Source organism: Coptis chinensis, chromosome 8 (genome assembly GCF_015680905.1).
Source record: "Coptis chinensis isolate HL-2020 chromosome 8, ASM1568090v1, whole genome shotgun sequence".
Classification (NCBI taxonomy): domain Eukaryota; kingdom Viridiplantae; phylum Streptophyta; class Magnoliopsida; order Ranunculales; family Ranunculaceae; genus Coptis; species Coptis chinensis.
In genome coordinates this window covers 85,583,106-85,607,837 of record NC_141463.1, presented here as the reverse complement: position 1 = coordinate 85,607,837, position 24,732 = coordinate 85,583,106, and the positions used below count along the sequence as shown (strand labels likewise).

The following is a 24,732-nucleotide window of genomic DNA, read 5'->3' as shown; positions in this document are numbered from 1 at the left end:
GAGAGTTAATCTTTTATCTCTACTCAGTCTAGGCTTTCGTTTTCAATTTAATCGTGTCAATCATGTCTTTCTATTCTTCAATATATTTCGTTCAATCTCTTTCGCTAGTTCCCAAGTATGAGAGACAAGGCAAAATCAATCCTTGATGCTTAATCGATAAACAAAATTTTATATTAATTTCTTAAATATATTAAATTGTAATGAAAAGTAACACAAGTTTTACATAATTCTAATGCGTCCTGCCCTCCGCTTCTCAACAAGAGAAGCATATTTATAGCTGAAAAACAAAGAGTTGTTAGATAGAAAGTAGTAGCGAAAATGTTGATAAAGAAATATCTGAAGAAAATATGCTCATTCCTGGGCCAGTTGTTAGATGAATAACCGAGTTGGGTCAGTGAAGAAGAGGAGAAATTGGGCCTTGTGATTTAAAAGCCCAAAGGTCTCGGGGTCTTATTTCATCCTCTTATATATAAACTCTAATTTTCGGGCACTGAAGATGGGCGAGATTGATTAATTCGGCTCTGATTCAATTTTGCTATTTTACATTTGGTCGGATATAACCATTTCAGGTCGTCAACTATAATTTCTTTAATGATTTTTAAATGAAATGTGCCTTATTTTGTTTCTGGTTCGTCTTCGATTAAGTATAAATACACAATTTAATAACCCATTTATTGTTGTTGTATTGCAATAAATCAGCAACTTGGAAAAAGTAATGAAGCATCGTTCGTTTTCTTGGGGTGTGGACCAGATGTTAATCTAACCAGAAATTCTAAAAGGTAAATACGGTTGATCACTCTGTTTTATTACATGTTTCTCTTCTAGCTGTTATGTTATTATTAGTGCTTCTTTTGTACGTAACAAGTTTCTATTTCTTTAAACGTTTGCTATTTCCCGCTGTGTCAGTGGAATAGTACCCAACAACGCCTATTTGATGTTATTATCCGGTAATGCTAATAGGACGGGAACAGAGGTACTATTGACCATGGCCCAAAATATCGCCGAGATATCCGATATCTCGCCGATATATCTCGGTAAATTGGTACACCGATATCGATATTTCCGATATATATTCACCGAATATTAAATCCCTTTTTTTCCGAGATATATCGGAATTTTCGATATGAAAGTTTATATCGCCGATATAATCGATATTTCCGAGATAATCGATATATATCAGTTGACTTTTTGACCAATTATTAATAACTTAATATTAAAATTTCCGATATATCCGAGATATATCGGCGAGATATCCGATATTTTAGAAACTTTGGCCTGGTCACCAAAAAAACCGAAATATCCGATATATCCGATATATCTCGGTTTTTGGGTACACCGATATATTAACCGATATCGAAATTTTGGGCCTTGCTATTGAATATATCTATTCAAACTTGAGTCCAATTTGAATAACAACGTGCAAGGTCTGATACATGATGGTAGAGCACCCTCAGTACGGTCTCTACTTTTCTGTTTTGCTATGTCTGACAATTGTATCCGAAGAAAGAATTGAAGTTAACACACACTTAAAGATACTGATCATAGAAACATTATACAGAACACATAAATCACACCTTATATATGTCCCAACAGAGTAGCATTAAACATGGGTAGATTAACAACACAATGAATTCTTCAAGGACTGACACATGCTCAACTACACAACTTGTGGGCTTCAGCCACATAGTTACAACAAATATTAGAAGTAAATACGCCACACAAAAAAAAAGGAGAACTGTTCTTTTTAATTTAGAAGACATTAGTAGGAAACGTGGGTTTGATTCTAATTTGAGAAGAAAGATAAAAACGTGGGATTGTGGAAGACTGAAGAAAGGAATTTTTCAAGTTTTTAGAAAGTTTTTTTCTTCAGGAAGTTGCTTATTAAAAGTTTTTATAAAGTTGGAGACCTATAATGTAAATACAAAAGACTTAAAAGTTGGTGGTACTAATTGTAAATGAAAGGAGATTAGAAAAACACTATTCGATAGTTTTGGGAGTGTTCCGGGAAGTCTGGAAATGATATATTGTAGAGATGCATACATCAGTGGTGGAGCTAGGAATTTACTCTAGTTGGGGCATTCGGAGATTTTATGGCCTTGTTTCTTTTGGGCCATAATTTGATGTATCACTGTTACTAAAGTTCATGAAAACGACCATATTAACAAAAAACTTGGGAGTCAGCTTGCGAATGATCCATTTATACAACTACAAGATACCTGTCGACTCTTGAGAATGGTCTGACATGGAAGGCGGGATTCTTCTGTCTTCACCATTGAGGTTTTCAGAAGAATGAAATATGCAAAAGATTGCATATGTTATTGCTATGTTGTAAATAGGCATAAGTGCATAACTAGAGTAATTGACGAGGTTACTGGTATATATTATCACTAGGCTTCACATGGTTGCATTGCCCATAAGGCCATATCCAAGTCAAGAATGCCTGAGGGCATGCAATGCACTTGAGTGAATGAGTCGTGAAAAAGGGAATCCAAATTCCCAATACTAAAGTAGAGTGATGGCTCAACTCCATCCCTAATGTGCATATTTGTAGTTATGTTGCTACAATGCTACGGACAGCGCAGAGGCATTCGAATCAAGACCTCTTGGGGCATATTACTCTTGCAGCTCAGAGCAAGGCCATCCAAGAAACGAAGTCCAGACAAATAGTGCTAATTAATAAAGCAGCAGCACTCAGACAAGCACTTAAAATAATGCTACAATCATTTGTGCAATATAGAATGTTTGTTGTCAAACAGAAGCCAAATGTCAGAAATTATGGCTTCTTAGAGCAATTTACAACAGTAAGAAGAAAACATAATATAGGCATTTGCAGGCAGCTCTAAGATGGTCTTTTACGAGAAAAATCCTTGTATATGAAGGGAATTTCTAGATAGTAGGCCAACCATTGATGCTATAGTCCATGATATCTTATCATGTGGACCATCTAGCAGCGTCAGGGGGGGTTCATTCATACACTCAAAGTCAACAAAGAATATTTTGGGTCAGAGGTGCAGGCGCACACTAGTATGCTACAACTGTACAAGTGTGGAGTGAATAGATTTAAAAAAAATCTGAGTGGTCGTTTACTAAATTCATATGGATGCCTTGTAAGGGGGGCGAATAAAAATGAGAGACGGGCTTCACAAGATACACTTATTTACACTAGCTTATGCATTTTTTTTTCGGATAATAACTAGCTTATGCATTCAACTAAATGAAATAAACTAGAGGGGATCCATAAGTAAGAACAGTCAGAGCACACTGAAGAAGATTATCATACAAAGAATACAGAGGTAAACAGCCAGTGAACATGAAGTACAAGCAGACCCAACAACGAAGTCATAAGAGAACAAGTATAAAGCTGTTGTGGAAACTACAAGAATGTTACAAGACAGTGCTTTGCATATTCATAGGATCTGCTTTCATTTGCTCATGAGATTCAAAAGGGAATGTGATTTCCTCTGGGTTCTGTTGGTTCCACTCCTTGCAACCTCTATTAGATGATCAAATACGCCGTATTGGAGTGCCGCTAAAACGAAAGATGAATTGTTCGATCCTAATTCAAGAAGAACTGAAACTGCACACTCCTTGTTCTTAGGAGTTCCATCTTTAATGAGCTGAACAAGAGTTTCAATGAAGGATTGCTGCCCAATCTCATTTTGTCCCTCAAGGTGGGATGTAAGAAGTAAGAATATAGATAGAGCCTCGTCAATCATACCCAAGTTTCTTCCTGTAAGTAACTGAAATAGAGGTGTCACAATGCCGGCCTTAACTGCTCTGGCCTTGTTTGCTTGGCTAAGAGACAAGTTAAAGAGAGCAGTGGCAGCATCCTTTTTGCCCCTGATCGTTCCATTTTGCATTTTGCAACAGATCTACCAAGGGAGGGATTCCATTTAAAGATCCAATTATCAATTTGTTTTCATCAAGGATGGATAAACTAAATAAGCATGCTGCAGAATTCTCTCTGGCTTCCACTTTTCCATTCTGCAAGACTTCGATTATAGCTGGAATATCCCCCGCTTCTTTTGATATGAGTCTCTTGTTTGCCTCATCTATAGATAAATTCAAAAGAGCTGTTACAGAGTGCTCCTGGATCTTAGATTCGGGATAAGATAAGAGTTGAACCAATGCATGGATTCCTCCACTCTTGGCAATCAGGACTCTGTTTTCAGGGTTCTCTTTGGAGAGCAAACGAATTTTTCTCACAGCCTTTCTCTGCACATCCAGATGACTAAATGATAGGTCTCGGACTAAAGCAGTAATTTCCTCCTCGTGCTCAGGGGAGGAACTATCATCTTCAGCACTACCAGAATCCTTTTTTGGCAGTTCAAACTTATTCTTCTCAGACCATCGTAGAATAAGGTTTTTGAGGGCAAAATTTGGAGCTAGAGATAGGTGAGCCAAAATTTGTCGGGTCTTTGGGCAGGTTCTGTGGTTCGCCTCAAACCACTTCAGTATGCTTTCCCTTTCGTAAGTCTTTTAAGGAATAAGAAAGATGCAAAAAGAAATGAAATACGTTAGCCCCCTTTACATACCTCTCCAGCACATTACAGTAGCAAAAGATAATAAGATATGGATATCAGAAAAATTCTAAAAATAACAAGTTTCACTCAGCCACAACGTCCGGAACAAAAATTACTCAAATATTATTTTTCTTCTTTTTCTTTTATAAATTCCTTTGTCAAAAAGAAATTTTAACAATGACATACAACACATAAAGTATAGAGTAATCATCCTCTGAAGGAATATGACATGATGAGAGTAAGTCATGCTGGCATTTAGAGCAAGTTTACAGGATTAAGGTTCAATCCAACCCTTGCATGCGGCTGATTGGATTATATGGAGATAATGGTATGGGAGAGCCCTCAATAATAAAGTATAGCTTGGAAAAGTTTTCCTTCGTGCAACACTACATTTTTTTGTCAGGCATTGACCTATGAAAAACCTAGTATATGTTTGAGGCTCTCATTCTAATTGGTACGGTGGAATATTACTGAATGAATCTGTCACAGCCCGAATTTCTAAACAATAACAAAGTGAATATTTGAAATATAATTATCTCAAACATCACTAGGTTCACTTGTTTAAAAACCCAGACTATGACGGAGAATACTACACATACAAACCCTAATAGCCATGTCATAAAAGAAACAACTTAAAATAAAATCATCCCCATAATTATCCGAAATCTCGTTATTTAGATAACATCCTTCCAAATAAAACATCAAACAAACTCTCCAAATAAAGTTCATCACTACCATGTCCTCATGCCATGAAAAAGGTAAACCACGTTATTACATTCCTCCAACAAAGAAATCAAACCTAAAAGAAAACTCACGAACCCTCAGGTGCATCGAATCCGATCAATCACCGCGATTCCACGCTTTCCACCTATGTTCCCAAGAACACACTCACGTTGCCAAAATAAAGCAAACATGGATTCGACAAAAATGGAAATTTCTTTGGTATGAGTAGACTAACTACATATAAACATTTCAAAACCTTACTTATCCCACTAACACTTTAAATCTATCCTAACCTAATCATTCTCAGCTTGGAAGACAAGTAGTTCTGTCATCTCAAACGGCATAGTTTCTTCTCAAGCAAAACTTTCTTTTTTATTAACCTCCATTTTATTAACTCATTCTAATAACTCCCTTTTAATATCTAAATAATTGAATTACACTTACCGATATCTGCCGCTGTATAAGGGTAGGACCGCGTCCCTGCACAAAATATTATTAAGTCCTACCCTCCTGCAAAATAAAGTTAGAACTTGTATATATAACATATGTAAATATCCTATATGCATTCAAAAGTAAGCCCAACACACTTGCATCATCAAATAAATTTTTCTTATCACTTAATCAATTACTTTTCTTATACACCCACCCTTTAGTACCTACTCCACGATTTGCACTCCACACACATTTTGCCAAATCACACATTCATGTGTGCCTCTCCTCCCATGAATACCACAATATCATAGCCATCTCACGGGCTTTCATTCACATATTTTGACCTCTTTTAAAAACTTCGGTCATTCATGACCACATTCAATGAATACCTTAGGTCATTCCTAGCGTTCACAGGAATACCTATCATATCACTAACGGGCCATTCATGGCACATTCAATGAATGCCCGGGTCATTCTCGCCACATTCAAGGAATACCCAATCCTACATTCCCATACATTCAAGGAAATAACTGACTTCGCTGCATGGCGAAATACCTTAGTTCCTCTTTAGGGCAAATAACTACAATTTGGTCATTCATGGCACATTCAATGAATACCCTTATATAACACTAACGGGGCCATTTATGGCACATTCAATAAATGCCCACCTACATATGACTTCATCGGTCATAAACTTCGGTCTAAAACTTGAGTGGAGAGTTCTAAAAGGGTCGCGGTAAGTTTTGTTTTACGCATTATTGTATTTTATTGCATAGATTATTTCGAGAACGTAGAAAAATCTTGATTCAATTATTTTGGTTTCTGGCGTTATTAATTTCATGGATGTATAAATGTCATAACGTTGTGTATCTCAAAAGACAGAAAAATCACAAAGCAGTAAATACACGTACACAAGTATATTTATAAAGGTCTTAGCAAAAATCAAACACGTTAATAGTCCTAGACTTATCCTATTAGACCGAATCATAATTTTAGGAAAAAGTCAAATTTTCGGGTCAACTGGTCAAAGTCAACCCTGGTCAAAGTCAACAGTCAACTCTGGTCAACCCGGCCTAAACTCCAAAAACCCAAAAGCCCAAATCCTAAGGCCCATAGTCTAATCTAAAAGTCAAAATTTTAAAATCCAAAACAAAAAGATAATAGCCCACGATTTTGGCCTGAGCCCAAAATCGTTTTGGCTCTTGTTCATCTCCTTCCTCTCGATTTCAAAAACAACCACCACCGACCACCACACAGCCACCACCCGCCATCCATGGCAAAAAGAAACCCCGGTTTGGTTCGGGGAGAAAAACCCTATCTACCCATATCAACAATACTTGATTACGTTATCTTTGCAAAAATCGACCGACGCCATTAAAGCTCTCTCAGAGCTTCCACAGTATAGCTTCGGCACCAGCGAGCCATCTCCACTCAACACTGACCCCCTCAACACCTTACCCCACATCCTCCATGTTCAATTCCAACCAACAAAACATTCACACAAAAAAAAACGGAAGCGCTTGTGATATGGTTGAGCGCCATTATGGGTTTGTTTCAAGGCTTCCCCATCTCACCCAATCAACCCAAACACCAAACAATAACATTCACGGTTAACAATTATCATTACCACAAATCAATAAAAACCACACTTGGAAAAAAAGCAAAAACGGTTTTTTGTTCGGTGATGGCGGCCGCCATTGATGCTATGTTCGAGAGTTTCGGCCGATTCAATTTAGAGTCGGTTATTAACCAATTCCCCTATGCTAACATATAACCAAATTCCATAGCTAAACAAGAGGGAGAAAACTAGAATAACGGCGTAAAAACGAAAAACCGTAACAAAACACGATTATCAAAACACAAGTATGAACCGACCTTTTTTTCTAACGGATAACGAGAAATTTATAAAAACATAAAGTATCTACTCATTTGTTTATAACCGAGAGCGGCTCGAAATCGAAACCCCTCTGCCTAACATGTCGCGAAGCGATAATCTTCCTCGTTCAAACCCTTTTTTTCTCTCATTAAAACTCTCACTTTTTTTTTTTTTTTTTTCTTTCCTCAAAACTCATGTGAGAAACCCTTATTTTCTAGTTTTTCAAACCTCTCCAGAAAAACCGGGGGTTTTAAACCTATCTACTTACTTACTTTTTTTTTTTTTTCCAAAACTCTTTTGGATATCCTATTTCTGTTTTCTATTTTATATTATTATTATTATTATTACTATTAATATTATTATAGGAAATGCAAATAAAAGGCGGGGTGTTATAATATACACACCTTTTAAAAGGATCTCGTCGAGAGATTCAAGGTAGAGTGTCGAGAGAAGAGCTCGTGGTGCATCTTATCTTATCTTATCTTCAAGTTCCCGTGTCACGTCATTTTCCCTTTCACTCCCAATCGCACTTTTACCAAGTTTACAATCCTCCTCCTAAAGGTGTTTCACATCCCTATCTACTATCATGATAGGCCTCATCGTAAAAGTTACATCATCGTTCAACTCTAGCTCTGCTGGTGAACAACCTCGATGGGATCTTTCACACATTTCCGTAGCATGACCGTGGAAGACATCGTGAATCATCGTTAAATTAGGCGGCAAAGCAAGGCGATCGCCAAACTACCAACGGAGGCTACTATCTCATATGGTCCAATATATCGTGGACTCAACTTTCCTTTCATGCCAAACCTCATAACTCCTCCTCATAGGGGAAACTTTCAAAAACACAAAATCGCTATAGAAAAACTCTACCCGTTTCCTCTTCAAATCTGCGATAACTTTTACGCCTACTGTCTTTGTCTTTAATCCTTTCTCTAATGACTTTAATGCGCTTCGGATGTCTCTCTCACTATCTCAGGCCAAAGTAATACTTTGGTCTCCCACATCTCGCCTAACAAGCGGTGATCGACATGGACGCCCATACAAAGCCTCAAAGGGTGCCATACCGATGCTTTCCGAAACTGTTATTATATGCAAACTCCACCAAAGGTAAATGCTCCTCCCATCCTCCACCAAAATCCATTTACACAAGACCGTAACATATCTTCTAATATCGATTCACCCTCGTCATCCATCCGTCAATGCGAGGGATGATAAGCGATGACTTCATCGCCAAACTAGTGCCCATAAGACGGCGAAAACTCTTCCAAAACTTCGGAGTGAACAAAGGATCTCGATGACGAAACAATACTCACTGGAATCCCATGTAACGACCGGCTTCCGAATGTACAAGGAAACTAACTTATCCGTATTTCTACGCGCGTCGATAGGGATGAAATGAGCAGATTTCGTTAGGCGATCAACAATAACCCAAATAGATTCATTACCCTCTCGAGACTTAGGCAAACCATCAATGAAATCCATAGAAATATGCTCCCATTTCCACATCGGTATCTCTAATGGTCGCAATAATCCGGAAGGTCTCGATCTTTCTGCGCTTTAACCTGGCCGACAAGTTAAAACGAGAAATATATTCTCAGACATCTCTTTTCATTCCTTCCCACCAAAAGGTCCTCTTCAAGTCTTGGTACATCTTCGTTCCTCCGGGATGAATTGTAAACCGAGAACGATGAACTTCATATAATATTTCTTTCTTTAAACTCGCATCATCTCGGGTACACATAATCTCTCATGGAATCTCAATCCTCCATCGGAATCTACGCCCAATCGGGACGGACAATCATCTAAAATATCAATAACCGGATCATCCAACCAACTTCAAAAGAAATCGGTCTCGTGTTTGCATGGCAATCACTCTAATCGAAAATCACCGGCTAACCTCCAAACCTGCATATATACCCAAATACGTAGATCCGGTGTAGTCCGGACATCATAAGCTGCTATAGTCTCTAAACTCTTCCACTCTTTTGCACCATAAGAGTGGTCAAAACCTGAAGTAATCGACTAAGTGCATCCGCGAACTACATTGCCCTTGCACGGGTGATCTTTGAATCGAAGTCATAACTACTTATGAACTCCATCCATCTGTTGTCTCATATTCAACTCCTTTTTGTGAATAAAGATACTTCAAACTCTTTGTGATCGTGTGTAAAGTTTCGAACTTCTCACCATATAAATAATGTCTCCACACCTTCAAAGCAAAAACCACTACCGCTAACTCCGGTCATGAGTAGGATAAGCGTCTCGTGTATCTTCAAACCGTCGTGAAGCATACGACACCACCTTCCGGTCTTGCATTAACACACAACCCAAACCGGTTCCACTAGCATCAGTAAAACCACTAACTTTCGCGCTCTAGTCGAATTACTAGAATTGGACGTAGTCAACCTCTGTTTCAATTCTAGGAAAGCTTTCTCCACAATCATTAGTCCACATAAACTTCACATCTTTCCTAGTTAACTTGGTGGCGGAGCTGCAATAAGTGAGAACTTCTCGATAAATCTCAGATAATATCCAAATTTAACCCCAAGAAACTTCTAATCTCGTGGCGTTGGTTGGTTGTTTCCATTCTTTCAACTGCGGAACCTTTTTCGTGGTCTACAACAATCCCTTCACTAGATACCACATGTCCCAAGAAACGAATTTCTTCTTCCCAAAAAATGGCACTTGCTAAACTTAGCATACAACTTATGTTCGGGCGTTAACATCAGATCATGTCTTCAAATGCATCTTATGTTCTTACGTGTTTTGTGAATACACTAAAATGTCATCAATGAAAACAATCACAAATTTATCCAAATAGGGCTGAATATACGATTCATCAGTCCATAAAGAATCTTGAGTGCATTAAACAACCAAAAAATCCATCACGTAAAACTCATACAACCCATAACTTGAGTTTAAATGCGGTTAAAGGAATACTCTTCTCTTCAACTCCCATCGATAATAACCGGTCCTTAAATCGAACTTCAAAAATATCTTAGCCCCTTTGGTGATCCAACAAGTCATCAATCCTAGGAAGCGGATACTTATTTTTATAGTCACCTGGTTTAAATCCACGAAGTCAATACACATCCTCAAAGTACCATCCTTCTTGGAAACAAAATCGCAGGTGCACCCATGGTGAGTTGTTTCGGTCATTATGAACACGGTCATACACACCTTTTAAAAGATTCAAACCCATATACTCAAAAAAGATATGGTTAAGCCAAAAACAAAATCACTAAACATTAAACTCTTTACCCCTAGCGAGTAATTCCTCGACTTGCACTTTCATTTTAGATCCAAAAGCTTAGGTGCCAACCGTAAGCCCGACTTTGAAACAGTGCGTCCCGGTAACAAGTCTATCTGAAACTCCACCTCCCTCTTGGGTGGCAACCCGGAATCTCACGAAAAACATCTTGAAGTCTCACTACTTCCACATCGTCGATATCCCTCGTGGGTATCTCTATAGAAACGTGAAGCTAGACATCATCGAAGTCCTCCTTACTTAACACGGTGTGAATCAACCTCGGCATGCCGGTGTATTCACTATAACCTCCTCCTCGCGACAATCCAAGGTAACATGATAGCGTGTCAACCGGTCCATACCAAGTATGAAATGGAAACCCTCAAACCCCAAAACGATCAAGTCTACCATAAAGACACGCTCTAAGAAACATAACTTAAAACCTTTGCACTCGTCATACAAGGTGCAGAACCTCCTAACGATTGTCTCAACCACGAAAGGCTTAGGTAAAAGGGTAGTTTTAAAACTTTCTTTTCAACATACCGACGAGATATAAATGAATGTGGAAGCACGAATCAAACAAAACTCGAATGTAAACCGAGATGAACTAAAGGTACCTTCAACATTCCTGTGGTCCCGCATAGCGCATAGGCTCTAAGACGAGCGAGTGGTAGTCTTTGGTGCTCGATACATTGATTACCCCGCTTGGTAGGGCAATAACGAGATAAATGCCCCTGCTTACACTCCCCAGAAGTTCTTTCAACAGGAACTATGGCTCGAGCATTCAGTCTTTGGTATGTAAAAGTAATGATCTTTGGTCGATCTGGAAGAGCGGAGCTTCGACCGAAGCCGGGACCCCCGCCGCCATCGATTCCCCCGAGGTCTATAGCCTCGACCGCCCGGTGGCTATAACCACCCCTGGCGATGAAATCCTCCACGGGTCGGAATACACCTGGCGATGAAATCCTCCCCGAAACCCCGGGATGGTGGTCTCAAACGAACCCCTCGAGGTACATCATAAGGCCTAAACCGATTCGGTAGCCGCTTCTCAAAAGTGCCTGGGGACCAACAACCGGTATCTCACCAAACTTCCTCTTTCCCTCGACTCTCTTTAATCGTGATTTCGCTTCCTCATATCTCGAGGCCAAGTCCAACACACGATCAAAAGTGTCCCCATCAAAAGGAATCAACTTCTTGGGACAAGTGACTCTCTAACCCACGTATGAACTTTTGGTTTTTCTTCTTGTCGGTATCCACAAGATGGGGAGCAAACCTCGATAACTCATTAAACTTGGTCACATACCGATCCACGGACTTCGCGTCTTGAGTCAACTCAGAGAACTGTTGAGCTAACCATTTTTTATCGCCTCGGGAATGAATTTACTCTCAAATCTAACTCTTGAAGTCTTCCCAAGTCAAAGTTCCGATTGTCCAAACTAGGGGAGAGCTCGCCACCAAAACCTAGCGGCGTCGTCAAGTTGGTGGTCGCCAACTCGCCACGAGATCTCGAAGCCGTGATCACTTCAAATACATTTTCACAACTTTGAATCAAGACTTCTGCTGCGTCCAGCGTTCCAACACCGATAGAATCGCTTCACCAAGAGTACCAAACTCCTTATCAAGGCTTTGACAAAAGGATCTCCCCGAACTAGATGGTTATTCCGCGATAGCCGCAACAACCGATTCAAATCAGTACTCGACACCAGATGGAGTGTTCACTGCAGGTCCAGTGGTATTACCATGTCGTGTTTCAACCATGATCTACAGTTCAAACAAAACTCCCATTAATATTCACATATATCCAAAACTCTCAACACTATAACCCACATTCCACATCCGAGGATCACTTAGACTTTCCAACACTAAGCTAACCTAGGCTCTGATACCAAAATATGTAACACCCCGTCTTTTATTTGCATTTCCTATAATAATATTAATAGTAATAATAATAATAATAATGTAAATAGAAAGCGAAATAGGATATCCAAATGTAGTTTTGGAAAAAAAAAAAGTAAGTAAGTAGATAGGTTTAAAACCCGGTTTTAGGAGAGGTTTGAAAAACTAGAAAATAAGGGTTTCTCACATAGAGTTTTGAGGAAAGAAAAAAAAAAGGTGAGAGTTTTTTCTTGAGAAAAAAAAAAGGGTTTTGAGCGAGGAAGATTATCGTTCGTGACGCCGATGAGCGGCGGGGTTTCGATTTCGGAGCCGTTCGGTTATAACAAATGAGTAGATACTTTATGTTTTTATAAATTTTCGTTATCCGTTAGAAAAAAAAAAAAGTGTTCATCTTGGTTTTGATCGTCGGTTTTGTTTTATTCGGTTTTTGTTTGCCTTTGCCGTTATTCTAGTTTTCTCTCCTCTTGTTTAGCTATGGAATTTGGTTATATGTTAGCATAGGGAATTGGTTAATAACTGGACTCTAAATTGAATCGGTAAAAACTCACCGGAACATAGCAAGATCAATGGCGCCGCCATCGGTGAACAAAACCGTTCTTTGTTTTTTTTTTTTCCGAAGTGTGGTTTTATTGATTTGTGGTAATGATAATTGTTAACTGTGAATGTTATTGTTTGGTGTTTGGGTTGATTGGGTGAGATGGGAAGCCTTGGAAACAAACCCATTATGGCGTTGAACCATATCCTGGCGGTTTCTTTTTTTTTGTTGTGTGAATGTTTTGTTGGTTGGAATTGAACATGGAGGATGTGGGGTAAGGTGTTGAGGGTTGTGTGTTGAGTGGAGATGGCTCAGTGGTGCCGAAGCTATACTGTGGAAGCTTCGGGAGAGCTTTAATGGCGTCGGTCGATTTTTGCAAAGATATAGCGAGAATCAAGTATTGTTGATATGGGTAGATAGGGTTTTCTCCCTGAACTAAACCGCGAGGGTTTCTTTTGCCATGGATGGGGTGGTGGCTGTGTGGTGGTCGGTGGTGGTTGTTTGAAATTGGAGAGGAAGGAGATGAGCAAGAGCAAAAACGATTTTGGGCTTGGGGCCAAAATCGTGGGCTATTATCTTTTGTTTTGGATTTTAAAATTTTGACTTTTAGATTAGATTATGGGCCTTAGGATTTGGGCTTTTGGGTTTTGGAGTTTAGGCGGGTTGACCGAGTTATTTCGTTGACTTTGACCGGGGTTGACTTTGACCGATTGACCGAAAATTTGACTTTTTCCTAAAATTATGATTCGGTCTAATAAGATAAGTCTAGGACTATTAATGCGTGTTTGATTTTTGCTAAGACCTTTATAAATATACTTTGTATGCGTGTATTTCTTGCTTTGTGATTTTTAAATCTTTTGAGATACACAACGTTATGACATTTATACATCCATGAAATTAATAACGCCGTAAACCAAAAATAATTGAATCAAGATTTTCCTAACGTTCTCGAAATAATCTATGCAATAAAATACAATAATCGTAAACAAAACTTATCGCACCCTTTTAGAACTCTCCACGCCTCAAGTTTTAGAATTGAGTTTATGATGATGAAGTCATATGTAGGTGGGCATTTATTGAATGTGCCATAAATGGCCCGCCGTTGTTATATAAGGGTATTCATTGAATGTGCCATGAATGACCAAATTGTAGTCGAATTTAAAGAGGAACTAAGGTATTTCACTTCTTGGGTGAGTTGTATTCCTTGAATGTATGTGGATGTAGGATTGGGTATTCCTTGAATGTGGCGAGGAATGACCCAGGCATTCATTGAATGTGCCATGAATGGCCCGTTAGTTGATATGATAGGTATTCCTTGAATGTGGCGGGAATGACCTAAGGTATTCATTGAATGTGCCATGAATGACTGAAGAAGCCAGGCCCAAAGAGGTCGTGGAAATATGTGAATGAAAGCCCAGAGGAGATGGCTATGATATTGTGGTATTCGATGGGGAGAAAAGGCATTGAGGAATGTGTGATTTTGGCAAATGTGTGGAGTGCAAATCGTGGAGTAGGTACTAAAGGGTGGGTGTATAAGAAAAGTAATTGATTAAGTGATAAGAGAAATTTATTTGATGATGCAAGTGTGTTGGGCTTACTTTTGAATGCATATAGGATATTTACATATGTTATATATACAAGTTCTAACTTTCTTTTGCAGGAGGGTAGGACTTAATAATATTTTGTGCAGGGACGCGATCCTACCCTTATACAGCGGCAGATATCGGTAAGTGTAATTCAATTATTTAGATATTAAAAGGGAGTTATTAGAATGAGTTAATAAAATGGAGGTTTATAAAAAAGGAAGTTTTGCTTGGGAAGAAACTATGCCGTTTGAGATGACGGAACTACTTGTCTTCCAAGCTGAGAATGATTAGGTTAGGATAGATTTAAAGTGTTAGTGGGATAAGTAAGGTTTTGAAATGTTTATATGTAGTTAGTCTACTTCATACCAAAGAAATTCCATTTTGTCAATCTATGTTTGCTTTATTTTGGCAACGTGGGTGTGTTCTTGGGAACATAGGTGGAAGGCAGTGGAATCGCGGCGTGTGATTTGGATTCGTGCCTGGAGCGGTTCGTGAGTTTTCTTTTAGGTTTGATTTCTTTGTTGGAGGAATGTAATAACGTAGTTTACTTTTTTCATGGCATGAGGACATGGTAGTGATGAACTTTATTTGGAGAGTTTGTTTGATGTTTTATTTAGAAGGATGTTATCTAAATAACTAGATTTCGGATAATTATGGGGATGATTTTATTTTAAGTTGTTTCTTTTATGACATGGCTATTAGGGTTTGTATGTGTAGTATTCTCCGTCATAGTCTGGGTTTTTAAACAAGTGAACCTAGTGATGTTTGAGATAATTATATTTCAAATATTCACTTTGTTATTGTTTAGAAATTCGGGCTGTGACAGAATCAGACTTTGTCTTTTCCTTGCTATTGTTCCTAATTGAGGTTCTCACTTTTGGACCTATATACTGTGTTTTTAAATCAATTGGCAGTTTAGCTATTCAAGACCAAAATAATTATATGCAGAAAACCTGATATGTGACAAAGACTCTCCCCATTAGCATGTATCCTACAGGCGTGGAACAAGGAACGACAAATGAACTTAAATAGTAACATAGAAACTCTTTTAAGAGATGGGATTCCCTTGTTACAAAGGAAAAAACAAAAGGGCCAAACGTTTACCTGTCCGGAAGCCACAATAACAGGGTCCGACATTATCTCTAGTGCGATTGGACAAAGGAATTCGTGAGGGACAGACAAAGACGGGCACTTCACAAGAGTTTTCGGTTCAGCAAGTTCATTGAGCACATCAGACACTTCAACCCCGGCAATTTGTTTAAATTTGTTCAGAAGGTCTATCATCTTGTGGGTGCTTTCTGCATTTTAACCATTTCTTTCTTTCACAATTTTCCTTATAGCTATAGTTTCCATCTTCAAGTCTACGACGGTATGTAGCTCCAGCTTTTTTGCTAGTCTTTCCAATATGGCACTGTCTGCATTGCGATCATCCTTTTCCAAAACTACAACCATTGTATCCATTGCAAGCTCTATATCCTGCGTATCTGTCCGCTGCTTTGCTCTTTTAAGTTGAACTGACACCAACTCAACCTAAAACAGAGAAGTACATCAAAGCAATGCAACAGATTAGGGAGCAGGCTATAAGATGCTTAGTGCATAGGAAATACCAAGTCTAGCATGGTCAAAGAATACTGATTATACCAATTTCAGTTCTTTATCATGTCTAATTGCTTCAAGTTCCTTTTGTAGTTTTTCTTTTTATGGTATCTGACCAGCTTTAATATTTTTAACAGTATTTGAAGGTAGTGTTGTGAGAGAAATAGATGGCAATGAAGGTTGAGAAATGTAGAAAGATTGCATCCTCATTGAACCTGAATGTCATAAGAAGCCATTTGTTTGTTCAACGAAAGCTTTTACACAATGGCCCAGACACAATAGAAGAGTTAATGGAGAGGCACATAGTAAAGAAAGAGAAAAGCTATGACAGTGACGAAGAAGAGCTCATTAGACACCAACACCTCACAAGTACCCGTCGAGAAGCCCTCAGCCTCTATCGAGATATCATCAGGGCCACCCGCTTCTTCACGTGGTCTGATTCTCGTGGTGTCTTGTGGCGGGACATCCTAAGAGAATGCACGACGAGAATTTGAAGACGCTTGTTTTGAGAGAGATCCGGAGATAATTACTAAATTGCTTATTGGTGGTAGCGACTCTGTACAAGCTGCCCTTGATAAGCTTGTTGAGAAGCAGAAGCAAGAGATGGCCAAGGACCATAATGATAGAGATCATTGATGAGTTGGGATTTACTTCTTATGATTTAATATCTTTGTATACACAGTGGTGTTTGTAATTATTTGGCATTGTTGTATTTGAATTTGTTTTGATTGTAGAAGACAAAACATAAATAATAGTCACTTGTTACACTGTTACAGTAAGACAATGGGAAAAAAAAATGTCAGTACATTCCTTTTCCCAATCTAGATTCTTGGAAGTTGGAAGTGATGAGTTTAAGGCTGTTATGCAGTTATAATTGGCTTAAACATGAGCAAGAGGTTTCTACATTTCTTGTGTTTGATAATGTTGTAAACTTCTGCAATATATTTCCATTTCATAGTTCCGCAACTAACCATGCCAATTATTTGGACACTTAGTGTTCTAGTATAGTGAAATTTTAGTGTTCAGTCTTCAATTTGAAGCCAATTGTGATGATTCTAATTGGTTTCAAAGTAGTAGATTGACCCTGATTAGTGCTTAGTCAATTAGTTTAGGCTAATATCCTAAACAAGGCAAGAAATGTACCATTTCTTTTTGAGCAAAAACACCAAGTTTGACCAATTCAACACAAAATTTGACACTTTTGTCATATTGTTTTCTTCCATTATTTGTCGATGTTTGTGTTATTGTTTTTTTCTATTATTTTTTAAACAAATAAAAAAAGGGAAAGACAACGAAAAAGAAGAAAAAAGTATAACAAGTTTCTGAGGTTGGTACAAAGTTTTAGAGTTTGAAAGTGCGGAAACCAAAATATAAGTTGTCTGTGTGGCAATGACATAAAATTGCTTATCGATAGTTATTTAATTTAGGATTATTTAGTTTTTGGGCCAATTATAAATAGACCAGACTGTAATTGGTTTAGGGTTTAGGGTTTAGGGTAAGGCCAAGCTCATCTCCGTCAGATCTCAGCCGATCTCCTCCTTTTAGCCGGCGATGTTCCTGGTATCCCTTCTCCTGCTTTCAAAGCCGCCTCTTTCTTCTACAAAACCGGCTCCATCTGGCACGATCTAAACAAACTGGACTGAGCCTCCACTTGTTTCGACCGAGCCACTGATCTCACTTCCAAAATCGACGCCTCCGCCTCCGATGCCGAGGAGGAACACAGGCTTCTGTTGGATCTCAACATCGCCAGGTCACGGACTTCAGGTAGAAATCTCGCTATTAATTTACTCAATCGTTCCAAAAGCTTGCTGTTTAGGTCTCCAGATAGTCATAGGCTTCTTCTCTCCACAAAAAATCCCAATTCAATTACTGAAGCTTTGAAACTCATGAACGAAGCTTTGGATTTGTGTGACAAGGGTTTGAGGGTTGCCAAGAGGCAAGATGAGACTCTGGCTATTAAGAATGTCAAGTCTAAGACCTTGAGGTTCATGGCTGCCGCGCATTTGCAGGCCGAAGAGTTTGAGAGCCTTCTCAAGTGTATTAAGGTCTTGAGAGAAGGCGGTGGGGAACAGCACCCTTGTTTACCTGTCTTGGCTATGAAGGGATGGTTGGGTTTGGGAAGGTATGCTGATGCTGAAAAGGAGCTCAGGGGTATGGTCATTAACAAAGGGATTCCTGAGACTATTTGGGTCTGGGTCGAGGCCTACTTTCTAGCCGCCGGAGTCGCAGGGGCCGAGACTGCTAAAAGTTTGTTTCTGGGACTCTTGGGGAGGTGCCACAATTAGTGCCGGTGCAGCTGTCAGGGTGGCCCATAGGGTGGTTGGCAGTGGAGGCAAAGGTTCTCGGGTGAGAGCAAAGGTTGTGGCTGAATTGGTATCTGACGACAGGGTGATGTCACTGTTTACTGCAGATGAAGCGGCAAAGGAGAGGACAGCAATGCACTCCGTCCTGTGGAACTGGTTAGTTTTTTACAGCATGCATTTTGCTAGAAACTTCAATCTTAATATTCCACAATGTTTTGTATGTTAACTTTCCGTATTCCTTTCACCACCACATACATTAGGTATAGAGACATCACACTTGTCGAATATGCATATCAAGGACTTCTCCAGTTGCAACTTTACCTTATAGAGATAAAACGGTTTCCTGCATACTTCTCGTTATCTAAACAGTTATACACTTAGACCCTACTAAGTAGCACTTCAACGACGATCCTATGAACATATGGGCAATAAAAGTTTCTTTTACGAACACTCTCAGTTACCATCTAAGCTACAGAATCCTGTTTTGATATGTAATTTGCAGTGGAGCCGATCATTTCAGATTGAAGGATTATGAGACAGGAGCAGAAATATTCGAAAAATCAATGCTTTATGTCCCTCACAATGTGGAGAACCGAATTCTCAGAGCTAAATGTTTCAGAGTCTTGTGTCTATGCCACCTAGGTCTCTCCCACCTTGATCAAGCTCAAGAATATATCAACCAAGCTGAACAGGTAAGACTTATTTTGAAAAGCTATATAGCATTATAGTTTGCATACATTGGCAGGACAGATCCTCATTTCTTGTGATGCTTTCTTTTTCTGCAGCTTCATCCCAACATCGCCTGTGCATTTCTCAAGGTATATCTTTTGAAATATTGTTGCCCCCTAAAATTCACCCATTCAATAACTTAAACTGCTAATTTTGAATTGCATTACTGAAAAAAGTTATTACCACTTATGCAAGCATTTGGCCACCGAGGAGTCTGTTGCATTACTAGTTATCACTTTCAATCATTAGTTATCTCTTTTTTTTTTGGACATTTGTAATTCAAGATCTACCTTCAGAAAAAAGACGAAAAAAGGTGCCATTAGTCAGTTGCAGTCTATGACGTCTTGCCATGACTTCACATCAGACTTCCTCATTTTGTCGGCCCATGAATCCATAGCCTCAAAGGCCCTTACGGTTGCCATTGCTTCTCTATCCAATCTGCTAAGCTTATATTCTCCAGGAAAACCAATGCCTACACCAGAAGTAGTAGTAATCCGCACTCTGGTCACAGTCCTCTCACAGGGGCCAGGCAATGAACGTGAAGTCCTCAAGTTCACAAAGCAGGCCTGAGCACGTTTGGTTGAGGTCAGCCCTGAGCGGTTCTTTGGGAAGGGGGAGGTCGGGAGACGTGAAAGAAATTGGTTTGCAGTAAACTCATGGAACACTGGGACAAGAGCTGGTAGAGAAGGGAAGTATGAAATATGTACTGAATGTCTAGAGTTGGCATCTGAATTCTATGGCGCAGCAATCAGTGGTGACTATCCTGAATGCTTGACAAGGCTGGGAAGGTATGGAAAATAGAAAATTTTATCTTGTCACACCCAATTAGCTTGATACTGTCTTCACTTGTCTGCATTTGAGTTCCAATGCCTTAGTTACCTCTTCGCATTACCTGGCATGCTTAAATGCTTAAACTCATTATCTACCAAAAACTGAAGTGCTGGTAATGCTGCCTTCATAACCTTTTCCCTGAGATGAATGTAAAATTTGTTAGATCTTCAAATACGAAGACAGAGTTTCTATACTTTATTTTTTATCCTTAACTTGTCATTTTACACTACTAGTCTATCCACTAAATTGATGCGTCAAGCATTCAGGATAGTCAATAGTGTAATAAGATGTCTTTCTTGTTCTGTCTGATGGCGAAGGGATCAAAGATGCAACTTAAATTTGTTGATCAATCCTCCTTGACGTCCTTTTGGTGATATGGCTTGGTCTGATAGTAGCGTGATCGTAAGAATAGTGTAATGTTATCCAACGACTTGAATATACATCAAATTTATTTATTCCCATTTATGTATGCATGCAGATACTGATGTCGATCTCATCGGGGACTCAACGAGGTGACGATCCCACTACGAATGAATCCAGTTTCTTCTTTGTATACACTTTGAACGCTTATGATGAACGAGGCAGGCTTGCTGATACCGAACAGCAGCAACTCATCTTGATAAAGAACTTTGCATCCTCAAAGACGTGCACCCCCCATTATCTCCTTCAGATTGGCCTCAATTCGTCACAAGGCCCACAAGCAAACCTTCTTGTTGCCGACTATGCTCTCAATACCTGCCTCTCCACTCTCCTTTCTTCCCCATCTCCCGACTACAAAACTGTTGCCCTTATTGTGTGGAAACTGCTGCTTCTAATTTGAATCTGAATAGGAGAGAGAGTGCCGGTTCTAATTTGAATTTTTCACTGAAGAAATAGGCGCCGAAGTGAAACCAAGCGGTGGGAAGCAGGGGGTGCAAGTTCAAATATTCAAATCCGACTAGAATTCGTATTTGAAAAACAGAATAAGTTTGTGGACCAGTTTGTGGACCAACGACAACTCCACAAATTCGCTCTCTTTGAAAAATCAAAAATCAAATATTATCTGAGATTTCAAATTGGTTTCCGATACGGATTCGGATACTACTATATTCGCATCCGAAAATATCCAATCCGATTTAACAAATTATTAGTTATTATATATAATTTATTTATTTATTTATTATTATATAAAATATTATATAGAATCATAAACTAATAATATAAAATTATAATAACAAAATAATAATAATAAATGATAAATATATATATTTATAATAGTTTTTATAGTGATAAAATGAATTATTCCAAGCAAATAAAATTTAAATTAATATTAATTTTTGGATTGGATATTATCCGAAATTGGATTCGGATAAATTTTTTAATATCCGTTGGATTCGGATTTGGATTTGGATATCGGTATAAATTTTCGGATTCAGATTTGGATATAATTTTTAATATCCGTCGGATTCGGATTCATATATCGGTATAAATTTTCGAATTCGAATACAGGCATATCCGAATCCAACCCTATCCGCTTGCACCCCTAGTGGGAAGTAATGAAAAAAAAGTTTAGTGAAAAAATGTCGCTCAAGTGAAAAGAAAGGTGCGAGAAGTACTGGAGAATGGCGCGAATAACAAAAGGGTTACAAATAGATAGGGTGTCACTTTTTCCACCAATTCTCATTTTTCTTAAATTTGATCCGAGATATTTCCGAATTTGTTAATCATATATGCATTTCGATATTTTAAATTTTGATGTCTGGAAATTAAAAATCGGATCAGAATCAAATGTGTTATCAAAAACGATCCCATCCGATTCAATCCGATCCGAAATTTCAACAATATTCTTCTTGCAGGCCCTTATGCCAATACCAATCATATCAATTCCACTAACGATTATAATTTTTCCTAACTCCAACTACAAATAAATTCCACACCCTTCAATTCACATTAAATCTAGTAATAAAATAGGTGTGTTCCTTTTCATTCACTCAATAATCAACATGATCTTAAACAAAGTATAGAACCAACATGAACTTCTCTAAAATGGAGTGAATATATAATGATTCTTACCAAGCCAGTAAGGATATCTCCTCTAGCTTTCTTCTCTACTAATTTCACTAAGCCATATCTCCTCCAAATAGCTACTGCCGAAATATAAAACAACCCCATTCAATTATTTTCATTAATACATCAAATCCCTCGAAATGGGTTTTAAACTAGTTATTTGGGAGGAAGACTAACTCACTTTTCACGTTGGTACGACCGAAATTCGAATCTCGCTTTGTCGCAAGAAGAAAACCCGATAGCCACACCTAAGTCATATTTCCAAACTTCACACTTGACTTTAGTGTTTACAAGAGATGTGGGTAGAAGATTTAGGGGTGGATTGATGGTAAATGGGTAAACTTTGATTTTCTCTCAAGTAGCTTGTCTAGTTGTTGGCGTGACAGAGAAGGAAGAAAAGAAATGGGTATGTAATTGTTTGGTTCTAATCATATACGCACTTGATAAGGAATATTGCAATAAGACTAACTTACCTTTATATATTTTTTTTCTTTTTCGATATCCGTATATTCTAAGTAACTAATGATACGAAACTTTAGAATTTTGCAAGTTTTTTCCTTAACTAACTTGGTTTCTCAATCGGTGTTAAATCAATTTACGTTACGTAAGGCTAAACGTCTATTCGACTGCCCACATACGTAATCGTTCCTAGGTTTCACTGGTCATTTACTAATTTACCCTTAATAAGAATTCGGGACTTTACAAAAAATCAAAGTTAGAACTCCCCAAAATTGAATCAAAATCAAAAGGAGTCCAAAAGCTTAATAGAGCAGAGTATGGACACTTATGTAGAAGCAAGAAAAGAAAATATGGATTTCTCTAGTATAAATATTTTGAAGACCTTATTCTCTCATACTTGTCATTTTTTATTTTCCATTTCTATTTTCTTCTACACCATCACCTAAGTCCCATAATATCTAATAAAGACCTCTAGCTCAATTAGGAGTTGGATGGTGTGATAATAAGTAGTAGACGTGGTTGATCGACCTCAGCTCCTCTGATTTTCATTCAGATGTGAGGAAACGTGTGTCACTGCACGCTGGAGTTAGCAAAATCTGAGTAAAAAAAATAATGAGCAAATTTGTGTTTCAACACATACCCGTGAGATCCTATTTAGGGACCCTCTCCAAAGGATCCAGAAACAGCCCAGCTTGTACATTTCAATGTAAAGTTCATTGTATGCATATTCATATGTTTTAATTATTATATGCATATTAACTTGAGTTTCAAAGAAATTAATCCTTGTTCCCCGGTAGGGAGATGTATAGGAATTAGTTGACCACAAATTTGGCCTTTCCCGTGATTTCAGGAACTCTTGCCTGGACCTAGTCTCATAAACTTCTCAATGTAAACCACAAAAACAGGAAAAACTTCTCAAGTCTGTTATTCCGTAGAGCATAAAATCAACAAAGGAATTAACGTGGACAAAACAATGATATCTCAATTAGTAGAGTACATCATAATTAACACTAGTTTGTATGCCTGTGCATACGCACCGGTATTTTTGAAAACTTGCTCAATAATGAAACTTGCTCAATAATCATTACTCTACGTCTATACATATAGAAATTTTATAGCAAATCCTTTTATTAGGGGAAGACATCCCCGTTTTAGTTGCTAACCCGTTTTGATTTCTTAATAAATTGTTCTAATTGTGTTTTAAAAACCCGTTTTTAGTTGGGGAAATAATCTCGTTATAAAAGTTGACTTAATTTAAAAGTGTGATTCTCGTTTTAATATGAGAATAATTTCCATTTTAATTGGAAGTGGTAGAATTTATCTTTTCAATATAAAAGAGGAATTCCCGTTTTATTAGGAGTTTTGAAGAAAAGATTAGATTCTCGTTTTAAGTTGGTTTCTTAAAAGGAAAAAGAGATTCCCGGTTTTTGTTGGTTTATTAAGTGGTGATGTTTTAATAGATCTTGAAAAATACTTTTTGTGGGAGTTTTAATTTTAGTAGATCCGTGCATACGCACTGACTATTTTTAAAACTTGCTCAACAATCATAACTATACATATAGAAATTTTCTAACAAATCGTGATTCCAGTTTTCGTTGTTAACCCGTCTTAATTTCCTAACAAATTGTTTTAATCAAATCTTAAAAGCCCGCTTTAATTTCTTAACAAATTGTTTTAATTAAGTTTTAAAACCCCGTTTTTTAATTGGGGGAGGGATACCGTTTTAATTTAGAAGTGTGATTTTCGTTTTTAATAGAAGAAAGATTCTCGTTTTAATTAGAAGTGTTAGATTTTTCTTTTTCAATAGGGGATGAATTCCCATTATAATAGGAGAAAGATTCCCATTTTAATTAGAAGTGCTAGAATTTCTATTTTCAATAGGAGAGTAATTTCCGTTTTAATAGGAGTTGATGATGTTGAATTTTAAGAGAACTAAAAAATACCCCT

General features: G+C 38.1%; 1 long non-coding RNA gene and 2 pseudogenes across 3 annotated transcripts; 2 read left to right on the top strand and 1 right to left on the bottom strand.

Annotated features, from left to right (window-relative positions):
* Nucleotides 1-35: 35 nt before the first annotated feature.
* LOC147483791 (uncharacterized) lies at nucleotides 36-17,322 on the top strand. The gene is made up of 3 exons (XR_015204286.1): nucleotides 36-569; nucleotides 700-779; nucleotides 16,555-17,322. It is a non-coding gene; the product is annotated as an uncharacterized LOC147483791 (long non-coding RNA).
* Nucleotides 3,254-16,440, bottom strand: LOC147483792 (U-box domain-containing protein 15 pseudogene; annotated as a pseudogene). Its single transcript, XR_015203917.1, has 3 exons — nucleotides 16,429-16,440; nucleotides 15,926-16,351; nucleotides 3,254-4,476 (listed from the first exon to the last, which is right to left on the bottom strand). The product of XR_015203917.1 is annotated as a U-box domain-containing protein 15 pseudogene (transcript).
* A 232-nt stretch (nucleotides 17,323-17,554) lies between the features above and the next one.
* LOC147483790 (TPR repeat-containing protein ZIP4-like) lies at nucleotides 17,555-21,437 on the top strand (annotated as a pseudogene). Its single transcript, XR_015205536.1, has 7 exons — nucleotides 17,555-17,651; nucleotides 17,918-18,876; nucleotides 19,223-19,412; nucleotides 19,506-19,536; nucleotides 19,726-20,237; nucleotides 20,514-20,559; nucleotides 20,759-21,437. The product of XR_015205536.1 is annotated as a TPR repeat-containing protein ZIP4-like (transcript).
* Nucleotides 21,438-24,732: the final 3,295 nt, after the last annotated feature.